At 41.3% G+C, this 12741-nt stretch overlaps 1 long non-coding RNA gene across 1 annotated transcript in view; it reads right to left on the bottom strand.

Annotated features, from left to right (window-relative positions):
* The window catches only part of LOC124031911, a 55297-nt gene that overhangs the window by 41543 nt on the left and 1013 nt on the right, over positions 1 to 12741 (bottom strand). The window lies entirely within an intron of this gene.

Here is a 12741-nt window from a genome sequence, read left to right as displayed (position 1 = left end):
TACAGACTTCACCCTCCCTACACCTCTGATGAATATAACAGGAAACCTGTCTGATCACCATCCACTAGAAAATCAGTCTGGCTATGGATACAGAGAACATCAACACATGAACATCGACAGGCCAGAGGATATAACCATTGGACTTGGGGCTCTGCTGGGAGTTTACCTCATATTTGTTTTTGTTTTTAATTCTGCTTTCCCACTAAAATCATAATAAACACTGAGAACTACAATGTTGTGTTATTGTTATGCATATTACTATTCTTATAAATAATAGGGGAGGGGCGGTAGTTCAAAAAGGTTATTCAAAAGATTCTTTGAGGATCCATTTAAAGGGGTTCTTTGAAGAACTTATATGGGTTCCCCCCACAGTTTCAATTTGAGGAACCCCTCAAGGATACTCCAGGAACCTTTTCTTTTTTAGAGTGTATCACTGTTCGTAGATTGAGGTCTGATTTATGATTTTCTCAATCATAGGCTAACGATGACAACCGGCAGATACTGGAAAGTCAAATTGCGCCTACACATTTTTTTTTCTTCTCCAAAATAATTGAGCTATCTAATCAATTATTAAATAGGATATCATTGATGCTGAAGTTTCATGGAAATATTTACCCGGGTTGCTGCGATCAGGAATCCAGGTCGTTCATTATAACTGTTCAGATTACAACCATTCAGTCACCAGCAAACAAGCCTGACCCCAACGCCTGCAGGGTCACCCGAAGAAGTCCTACACAAAAAGCTGGCCAAAACAACCATTGTGGAGGTTGGGATTTTTCTATCAGCCTATGCTATGTGTTGTTTTCAGGTATAAAAATGTGTTTTTTTATCGCTTTGGTGCAATTTTCACAAGCATGTGGTACATTTCCACAACTCTTAGTACAAAACTCAAAACACATCATCAAAAAAGGCAGTTCAACACACAAAATCACAGTCACTTTTCACAACACGTAATCAGTGTTTCATGTAGAATTACATGCTACACCTTGCAAAGGGGGGGATACCTAGTCAGTTGTCCAACTGAGATGTGTCTTGTATTCGACTGAGATGTGTCTTGTATTCAATTGAGATGTGTCTTGTATTCAACTGACATGTGTCTTGTATTCAACTGAGATGTGTCTTGTATTCAACTGACATGTGTCTTGTATTCAATGTGTCTTGACATGTGTCTTGTATTCAACTGAGATGTGTCTTGTATTCAACTGAGATGTGTCTTGTATTCAACTGAGATGTGTCTTGTATTCAACTGACATGTGTCTTGTATTCAACTGAGATGTGTCTTGTATTCAACTGAGATGTGTCTTGTATTCAACTGAGATGTGTCTTGTATTCAACTGAGATGTGTCTTGTATTCAACTGAGATGTGTCTTGTATTAAACTGACATGTGTCTTGTATTCAACTGACATGTGTCTTGTATTCAACTGAGATGTGTCTTGTATTCAACTGAGATGTGTCTTGTATTCAACTGAGATGTGTCTTGTATTCAACTGAGATGTGTCTTGTATTCAACTGAGATGTGTCTTGTATTCAACTGAGATGTGTCTTGTATTCAACTGACATGTGTCTTGTATTCAACTGAGATGTGTCTTGTATTCAACTGAGATGTGTCTTGTATTCAACTGAGATGTGTCTTGTATTCAACTGACATGTGTATTGTATTCAACTGAGATGTGTCCTCTGAATTTAATCGAACCCCTCTAAATTAGAGAGGCGCGGGGGGCTGCATTAATCAACATCCACCTCTTCAGCGCCTGGGGAACAGTGGGTTAACTGCCTTGCTCAGGGGCAAAACGGCAGATTTCTACCTTGTCAGTTTGGGGATTTGATCCAGTAACCTTCTGGTTGCTGGCCCAATGCTCTAACCACTAGGCCACCTGCCACCCAAACATGTTTATATAAAGTAATTGCCTTTCACGGTGCAATGTTCACATTACGTCTGATATGATTCTCTTCTCTTTTGTCAAAAGACATTTTACTATTACTTAAACCGACTGCTCTTAATTGACGATCACATAATACGTTTGGTTAACCTGGAGATTTGACATGTAAACTACTGAATGAAAATGTATTTCTGTAAAGTAAAAACATACAAACATGATATTCACTTAAATGTATTACTATGATGATGGTGATTATGATTTTGTCATAATGTTGTACAGAGTTGTTTCTATATTATTATTGTAGTCCATTCCTTTAACAAATATTTCACATATATTTGTTTATATCTATTTATATATCGTTGTGTGTGCGTGTACGTGTGTGATAAGAGGAGCCAACGGTCAACACAATTAATCAGGTAAAGCCGATGCAGGTGATATGTCTTGCATAACCTCAGCTAACGATTGGAGGGTGACTAAACAAACACCATCCCAAGTCCAGCAGAGAACAATCCCTGTTCTGCTGTAGCACTGTGATGCAGGCTCTGTGACATACTTGCCTACCTGCTTGCATACGTGCTCTTGTACGTTCTTGCGTGAACATAAGGTACGTTTGGGAAACATGTGCATGCTATGGTGTCTGTGGTGGGTTTAGGAGGGGTCTGGTTGTGTGCTTGTCGCATCGGTGTCCCACAGTGCCGCGGGGAGGACCGAGAGTCCCAGGGTAGAGAGAATGAGTCGTGGCCCATTGTTAATGGGTAAAGTCCAAAAGCAGAGTAGGAGTTTAGCTGTGTGGAGGAAGAGAGGGGCTGGCATGGATTTCCTATATGCCGCTTTCTCAGCAGCACCTCCATTCAATTCAAATGTACTGCCATTGGTATACCAAAGAGGTACCTGGAACACTTCAAATATGAGGGAACCTCAGATCCGATACAGAACCAAGCTCACTGAAAGTGTTTGTTTTGAGAAACTAACGCGATGCAGATAAACTCTGAGAAAAGTTGCACTGAAGAGAGACGACTTAATGATCCCTTGAGAGAAGCCACTGTGTGCAGCTTTCTGTTGCCACAGGGATTGCTGCAGTTACACTCTTTCATGAAAATTTCAACAAGCCTGCAGTTTTCTATTGAATCACCTTTGTCCCAATAAATCACACTCTTAGAAAAAAAGGTGCTATCTAGGACCTAAAAGGGTTCATTGGCTTTCCCCATAGGAGAACCCTTTGCAGAACCCCACAGAGGGTTCTATATGGAAACCAAAAGGGTTCTACCTGGAACCAAAAAGGATTCTACAAAGGGTTCTCCAATTGGGACAGCCGAACAACCCTTTTGGAACCCTTTTTTCGAAGAGTGCAGTCTTCATTACCCTGTGTGCATTTCGTCTCAAGGGTTGGTCTGAGAAGCTACACCCACACACACCAACACAGTTGTGAAGGGGGCACGGCAGCGCCTCTTCCACCTCAGGAGACTAAAAAGATTTGGCATGGGTTCTCAGATCCTCAACAAATGACACAGCTGCACTATTGAGACCATACTGACTGGCTGCATCTCTGCTTGGTACGGTAACTGCAGGGCATCCGAACACAAATCAAATCAAATCAAATGTATTTATATAGCCCTTCGTACATCAGCTGATATCTCAAAGTGCTGTACAGAAACCCAACCTAAAACCCCAAACAGCAAGCAATGCAGGTGTAGAAGCACGGTGGCTGGGAAAAACTCCCTAGAAAGGCCAAAACCTAGGAAGAAACCTAGAGAGGAACCATGCTATGTGGGGTTGAAACTGGAGCACAAGGTGCTGCAGAGGGTGACGAATACAGCCCAGCACATCACTGGGGCTGAGCTACCTGCCATCCAGGACCTCTGTACCAGGCCCAAAAATGGCCAATGGCTCCAGCCACCCAAGCCATAGACTCTTCTCTCTGCTTTGTTACACTCTGAGAAGAAAAGGTGCATTCTAGAACCTAAAAGGGTTTTTAATCTGTTCCCGTAGGAGAACCCTTTGGAGAACAATGTTTGGTTCCAGGTAGAACCCTTTTGGTTCCAGGTAGCAAAAGGGGTTATCCTATGGGAGCCTGTTATTAACCCTTTTTTGTACCGCATTTCACTGTAGGTCTACACCTGTTGTTTACGAAGCATGTGACAAATAAAATGAGACTTGATTTGAGCTACAATGTGTTCAAACATTGAATACATTTTTTGGAGGCCCAATCTGACATGATGGACACAGTTCAAGGGGTGTGTGCATGTGTAAGTGGTTCTATGACGAGGGGTACACTATATGAGTGTGTGTTTGTTCTGCAATAGGTTCTCAAGGTCACTAATGCATTAGTGGTGGGTCATTGGGGAGTGTGGAGTGAGCGCTATTTATGCATATTGCCCTCGGTCCGTTATCAGCATTCTCTCTCTGTGTGTGTGTGTGTGTGTGTGTGTGTGTGTGTGTGTGTGTGTGTGTGTGTGTGTGTGTGTGTGTGTGTGTGTGTGTGTGTGTGTGTGTGTGTGTGTGTGTGTGTGTGTGTGTGTGTGTGTGTGTGTGTGTGTGTGTGTGTGTGTGTGTGTGTGTGTGTGTGTGTGTGTGTGTGTGTGTGTGCAGTCACTGGGAGGGGGTTTAGGGTGTTGCTCACCACATTGAAATAGAATGGTCGAGAGGTGTGGATGAGGAGGGAATCTGGGACAAAAGGCTTACCTGGGCATTCCAGCAAACCTACAGCAGGCATTGAGTAGGCAAATGTGTTGAGTGGAATTTACTGAAGATAAGCGGGCCAGTCTGTTATTGACGCTAGGTCTGGGATCTGCCCGGTTTAAGCAGAGAACAGTGTTTTTCTCAGCATACCAATCTATATACTGTATGTGTAGAATATTATTTTACTAGTGTCAACAAGGGGGATCTATGAAAATTCCTTTATGAGGATTCATTGTATACAGCAGCCATGGAGACAGACACGTGTTGAGTTGCATCTTCTCAACATAAGGGCCAGTCTGGTATTATCACCAGACTGTTATATGTGGGTTGAACAATGTTCCTGGACTTATATGATCGACTTGTGACCTGCAATGCAAAGTAGATCCAGCACACCTACGTGAACTATCTCTCGGAATGGTTATTCCTGGGTTTTGTCCAGGTGTTATGAGTGAGCAAAGGAAATCCACCTGGATCAATTGGGCAGTTAATGTGTAACACACTCAAGCCCCCTGTCACCTACTGTATTCAGGCCCTCTGCCATTATTCGGGCCGTCTCTCCACCTAAGTTGTTTGTTTGCAGCCAGCGGCTGGCCCTCTGACAGCTGGTTGCAGGGATGTGCTGGGTGGTGGTGGTAAATGATCTGTGCAAATTGTCTTTTTATGGGACTGTGGGGGGAGATGTTTCACACTCTATTTAACTGTTCATTACAGTTAAAAGGCTCGATCTGCAGGAGATGAAGTGTTAAAATACCTCGTACCCCTGCACACTGATCTGGTACTGGTACTCCCTGTATATAGCTGCACACTGATCTGGTACTGGTACTCCCTGTATATAGATACACACTGATCTGGTACTGGTACTCCCTGTATATAGCTGCACACTGATCTGGTACTGGTACTCCCTGTATATAGCTACACACTGATCTGGTACTGGTACTCCCTGTATATAGCTACACACTGATCTGGTACTGGTATTCCCTGTATATAGCTACACACTGATCTGGTACTGGTACTCCCTGTATATAGCTACACACTGATCTGGTACTGGTACTCCCTGTATATAGCTACACACTGATCTGGTACTGCAACTCCCTGTATATAGCTACACACTGATCTGGTACTGGTACTCCCTGTATATAGCTACACAACTGATCTGGTACTGGTACTCCCTGTATATAGCTACACACTGATCTGGTACTGGTACTCCCTGTATATAGCTACACACTGATCTGGTACTGGTACTCCCTGTATATAGCTACACACTGATCTGGTACTGGTACTCCCTGTATATAGCTACACACTGATCTGGTACTGGTACTCCCTGTATATTGCTGCACACTGATCTGGTACTGGTACTCCCTGTATATAGCTACACACTGATCTGGTACTGGTACTCCCTGTATATAGCTACACACTGATCTGGTACTGGTACTCCCTGTATATAGCTACACACTGATCTGGTACTGGTACTCCCTGTATATAGCTACACACTGATCTGGTACTGGTACTCCCTGTATATAGCTGCACACTGATCTGGTAATTGCAACTCCCTGTTTGTTGCTCCATTCCTGTGTATTTTATTCCTCCCGTGTTGCTATCTTTCTCTTTATTATCATTTTTGTAAAACTCTGCATCATTGGGTAGGTCTCGTAAGCAAAGCATTTCAAGGAGTACAACACCCGTTGTATTCGGCTCATGTGAGTAATACAATTTGATTTGATTTGGTCAAATGATTTTTTTTTTAACAGAGAAGAGAGGTAGATCCAATCCTAATAACTTTTTGCATAATAGAAAACAAGTAAGGGAGCTAAACCAAGACTGGCCGCTGTGGAATTATTAAATCACAATAAATAGATGTTTTCTTTATTTGATCAATATGAGCATTATTAATGTCAAAGAAGCCATATCTCATCTGACCTGACCTGGATCTCCCATATAACTGAAACACCTAATATGTATTCTGACGTCATTCAAATGGTTTGTTCACGTAACGTTTAAGCCAATAAAACCATAATGCTATTTGATTGTAGCTACAGCAGAAGCTGTGGCACATTACCGCAGTGGGGTCTACCCAGAGCAAAGTCTATCCTTCCTCGCACTCTCTCTCTCTCTCTCTCTCTCTCTCTCTCTCTCTCTCTCTCTCTCTCTCTCTCTCTCTCTCTTGTTCTCTCTCTCTCTCTCTACATCTCTCTCTCTCCCTCTCTCTATCTCTCTCTCTCTACATCTCTCTCTCTCTCCCTCTCTCTCTCTCTCTCTCTCTCTCTGGCCTTCTCTCCATTTTTCTCTTTCCATCTCTCTCTCTCTTAATCTCTCTCTCTCTCTCTCTCTCTCTCTCTCTCTCTCTCTCTCTCTCTCTCTCTCTCTCTGTCCTTCTCTCCATCTTTCTCTTTCCATCTCTCTCTCTCTCTTAATCTCTCTCTCTCTCTCTCTCTCTCTCTCTCTCTCTCTCTCTCTCTCTCTTAATCTCTCTCTCTCTCTCTCTCTCTCTCTCTCTCTCTCTCTCTCTCTCTCTCTCTGGCCTCTCTCTCCATCTTCTCTCTCTCTCTCTCTCTTCTCTCCATCTTTCTCTTTCCTCTCTCTCTCTCTCTCTTAATATCTCTCTCTCTCTCTCTCTCTCTCTCTCTCTCTCTCTCTCTCTCTCTCTCTCTCTCTCTCTCTCTCTCTCTCTCTCTCCATCTTTCTCTTTCCATCTCTCTCTCTCTGTCCTTCTCTCCATCTTTCTCTTTCCATCTCTCTCTCTCTCTTCTCTCTCTCTCTCTCTCTCTCTCTCTCTCTCTCTCTCTCTCTCTCTCTCTCTGACCGCCAGTTGACTCCTCACCTTCCAGAGAACACCTTCAGTAATCCCATGCCTCCTCAGTGCCTCAGCTAGTTCACATAGCGGAGCTCACTGAAATCCACCAGTGTTTGCTCCTTCAGGAGTGATTCAGTCCCTTATCTAATCCAGGTATTTCTCTTTCTGATTTCATTGAAAGCTTGTGAACAAAGTATTTCCACGGGAAGTGAACGCCGTCCTGTTACTTTGACTGAGTCCGTAATGTTTCACAGGCGGGAAAAAAAGTCAAATTTATTTGGATTGGAGTTTCAAAATCATAAAATCTCCTAACACTCACACAGCAAGAGATCCACAAGTGTCAATGTGAAACACAGAAGTAATCTATAGCGTATATGGCCTAAAAAGTCTACTTCGATGTGCCATTTTCTCGAAAGGACTTTCTGCACTATCGTTTCTCAGTGGTTCATGGTTAACTGTGGGTTTCTATCTTTGTCTGTCCAGGTTGCTACAGTGTGTAGATAAACGGACCAGGTGTGCACCCCCACAGCCCACTCAACACTCAGTTGGGTTTGCTTGCTTTAACAAAGCTGTGTGAACTTTACCCCCACAGCGAGAGGATTGCTATTCTATACAGTCCAACATATAGGCAAAAGCAACAGTCACCGTGTGAAGGTGATGCTGTTAAAATGGTTTCTCCGATATATTTAGAAATGTATGGCTATGTAGTTATGCAGTCGTTTATGTTAGGCACAAAGAACTGGCTGTAATAAATATAAGTGGTGCATCTACACTCCCTCTGTATTTATTTGGACGGTGAAGCTAAAATCTGTCAATTTGGGTCAATACGCCAGCATTTTGGTTTTGAGATCAAATGTTTCATATGAGGCCACAGTACAGAATGTCACCTTAAATTTGAGGATATTTTCCTATCTGTTTTGCCATTTCAAATTGAAATCACTTTATGTATCTAGTATTCTTTGGACAAATTCACTTATAGTAAATAGCCTTAAGTTTAGTATTTTGTCCCAGCACTCTACAAACTTGCATTTGCAGTTTGTTTTGATTGTGTTTCAGATGATGTTTTGCCCCAATAGAAACTGAATAGTGAATCATGTATTGTGTCATTTTGGAGTCACTTTTGTTGTGGATAAGAATAGAAGCATTCACATTAATGTAGAAGTGTTCAGAAATATCTTCTTATTAACAACAAAAGTGACTCAAAAATGATACAATACATTATTCACCATTCAGTTCCTATTGGGCAAAACATAATCTGAAACACAACAAAAGCAAACTGCAAATGCATCCAACAAGTTTGTAGATCATTGATGTAGTCATTGCGTACTAGGAATATTGGGACAAATACGAAACTTTTGACTGCTTTAATACACTTTAAGTGAATTTGTCTTAATAGTTATGGAGAAAAAAAGCATATTAAAATGGGGGGACTAAATACATTAAGTGCTTTAATGTCTAAACGGTTAAACAGATGTGTGTGAAAATACCCTCAAATACGATAGTGGTAGGTGATGCAAGAGTATGTGTTAAGGGTTCACCTGAAGTGGCTATTATGTATCAACAGAGATAAAGCATATTGTCTCAATATTCCTATATCCTCACCAATTCATCAGATGCACACAAAAAGTGTGTGTGTGTGTGTGTGTGTGTGTGTGTGTGTGTGTGTGTGTGTGTGTGTGTGTGTGTGTGTGTGTGTGTGTGTGTGTGTGTGTGTGTGTGTGTGTGTGTGTGTGTGTGTGTGTGTGTGTGTGTGTGTGTGTGTGTGTGTGTGTGTGTGTGTGTGTGTTGGTAGTCCCCTGCATGTGGAGCCCTGCTGAGCCCCAGTGCTGCAGTAGAGATAGGGAATGACAGTGTGAAATGAAACACACAGATAGGGAAGTGGCAGACAGGCAGACAGGAGCCAGCCTCTCTGTGCGCTGGAGATTAGGCTGACTCCTACTCCACATTCTCCAGGACCAGCCCAGACCAGGCCCAGCCTGGCTCCACCATTCCCTCCACAGTTCCCCCAAGACTGTGAGAGCCAGGCCAGAGCCATTCTCACACACACAGAGGGAGACGCACAGACAACCATATGACAATCACATCACACAGAAATCCATGTTGGAACAACCACAGCACACCACACACAAATATCACACAGAATCAGACATGAGTAAATATGATCAGCAGAAGACATACTGCGTGTGGTCCAGCCACACACACACACACACACACACACACACACACACACACACACACACACACACACACACACACACACACACACACACACACACACACACACACACACACACACACACACACACACACACACACACACACACACACACACACACCCTCCAAAGGGACCTCCCCAGCCCTCAGATTCTGCAGATGTCTTGGTGTCTCTCCAAGTGACTGTAGCCTACTATTCTAATCTGTCCATTCATAGACAATAAATACCTTTGGAAATTCCTGAACTATCACTGGGATTATATGAAAATGAAGATAAACCCTCAAATTCCATTCAAGTTGAAGGAATGTACCCACAAATTATAATGGCGTCACATTTGTAGATTATCAAAGTTAAAAGGCATTAATCAAAAGACAATTTCTCCCTAGTGGATACCAGAGAGAGAAACAGAACATTACTAAAAACGGACATAAATAACAAATAGGTGCTTAAGGATTGCACCGAGTGCATCTTACATTGTATTTACATAACCAGAGACTGACCGGAGACAGGGTGCAGCGCGATCCGGGGCCCCTTCACAGAGCCGCTTGGAGCTGCGTGATGAACTGCGTAATGAGGCTCGCGCGGAGCAGGCCTCACTAGGCACCTCATTCATAAGCGTTGGTATCAGCTTCTGCAGTGAGAGACGAGAATTACACAGCTCGCTAGCCCACCGGTTTGGTTATCTGTGAAATAGTGGGATTATGACAGCCGCAGACCGAGGGAAAACATGATGGGTAATAGGTAAAGGATCAAATAACTTTGGTAGACTTTTTAGGCTTTTGGGGGGACGCCAATGGCATGTAGGTTGACGGTTCACTATAGGGTCACAGAAACAATTATCGTTTAATACGATGTATTTGATTTCATAACCATATTCTATACTGCAGCAGAGCAGACAGCCTATGTCTCTTTCACACCATAAATAATAAAGACGATTATTTCTACCGTAGGCCTACATAGTTTATATTGTAAGTATGTCATTTCTACAACAACCCTATCTAAATTGAATAACCAATATTATCTGCGTGCCTTTTAATGGTTGTCTGATTTGGCCTGTAATGAGAATGGGCCTGCTTTTATTTAACTAACATGTCCTCATCACATTTGATATAAATCGTAAAGGATAATAGAATTGGAGAGCTGAACGTCCCGCTGCCCACGCAAAATGACACTTGACATGATATTTATTAACTTTTTTTCGAAATCGAAAAATAAATAAAAACGATATGATGAGTGGATTTGTTTTATTGTTTATTCCTACAATGAGTTTCATTTTTTTAAATTTTATGTAATCTAACAACTTGTTGGGTAGCCATTGTTTCTCAATGTAGGCCAAACGATCCATATGTGTGAGAAAAGTAGCCGGTAGTTAAATCCATCAACAATGTGAAATGTCTCATTATTTTAGGAGTAACAAGTATAATTTATAGATGACGTGTTTTATATGGAGAAGTTAAATGGTTAATATAGATATGTTGACCCACACAGGTTATTATATATGTTTTATTTTATCATGAATTGGTCATTTAGAACACAGAACATTTTTAAATAGGGCTATTACCGACAAAAATATATCAAATATTTCACTTTGTCTATCATTAGCAGTCGTAATCATTGATAAACTACTCACGCACATTCACTGTCTTGCATGTTATAAACAATCATTTACAGTTAATTTCTCACACATTGCAGCATGTTTTCGTTAAATGCAATGCATTGGCGAATCTGTCTCAAGAGGATCACAATTATACATAATTTGTTCAATCGATTGAACCTCTTTGTTAGTAGCCCTGCGTGTTATTTAGATCGACTCTTTCTTGGTCATTTCTGATGGATCATCTCATTATGAATAACATCTAAATCAAAGATAGATGAGCAATTATGATTGTTTCTCCATTTGAATGAATCACCACGAATCAAAAACACCAAACACACTTCCTATTTGAATTCTACCTATGACTTTTTGGAGTCAACCTGACGTCAGGCATTCACTGAAATCTCACTAAACTGTTTTAACACTGATTGATTGGTGGCTAATTAATAAACTGGATCCGACGGTCAGAGTAACGGCCCATTCTATGATGACAGACATTCAGACGAACAAACCCATCCTTGATTGAAAAACGACTGTAGAAAATGAACAGAGGGATTAGACTTGTCTCGGGTTAATGAGGTGAATATTATCACGTCTCGTGCCCCTCAGGAGCGCAGGGCGCTAAGAGACAATCAGAGGATGCTGTGTGACTCTGTCTTCTACTCAATGCATGTCTTTTATTTCATCACTGCGGAGGGTCCAACGACCTGTGACTTAAGGAAAGGCCTCGTTTCGAGTTGTATTAGTTGTATTTACAGGACACACAGGCCTACATGGATGAACAGAACAGAATACACAGCTCCCAAATGGATTTGTTTCTCTTAATAATATCATCTCGTTAATCTCGTTTATATGAAATGTGATGGGAATTTAAACTAGAAACAACCACTTGATGAGAATATAATATCATATCATCAATATAGGTAACTAAATATTCACAAGTATTATTATTTTATTTATTTTCACCAAAAAATGTATATAATATGGTGTTATTGCCTCGTAATTATTATAGGGAGTGTGAAAGTATCGATATACTGTTATTATGAAGTTAAATAATGAAGTTAATACCACTCCTATTACAACAAGACTACTAACTCTACGCATACTACTGCTCATGATAATAATAACAATAATGAATAACGTAAGCACAGCATGATAATAATGTAATTATAATAGTTCGCCTATTAATTACAGTTGTATCATCATCAGTAATGATTGTTGCAGTGGGTTACAGGACTGCTGTTGGCAGTATTTGTTCGGCTCTGTCATGAGGTATTAGTGTTAGGCCTAATTGTCGTGAAAATCGTGTTTGTGAAATTATTATCGCGCACTTTTTCGTGTGGGGGTGGAGTCAATCGTTAATATAACAATGACTCAAAATGTCTATAATGAGAGTGATTAGGCTGTTGTATCATCATGCCAAGTTATTGGTCGTATCTCTTATCGCCTTGCTGTTTTTATAGAGCTCATTCTGATTTATCTTGTCATAAAACCAAGCATAACTTTCCATTTCAGAGGAGACATTATTTTACAGCATGTGTATAAGGCTCGCTTCAAACACTAGCATTATTATATCTAAAG

The sequence above is a fragment of the Oncorhynchus gorbuscha genome, linkage group LG03, assembly GCF_021184085.1.
Source record: "Oncorhynchus gorbuscha isolate QuinsamMale2020 ecotype Even-year linkage group LG03, OgorEven_v1.0, whole genome shotgun sequence".
NCBI classification, from domain to species: domain Eukaryota; kingdom Metazoa; phylum Chordata; class Actinopteri; order Salmoniformes; family Salmonidae; genus Oncorhynchus; species Oncorhynchus gorbuscha.
Note: the sequence above shows the minus strand (reverse complement) of the source record. Positions and strands in the feature narration are given on the sequence as shown.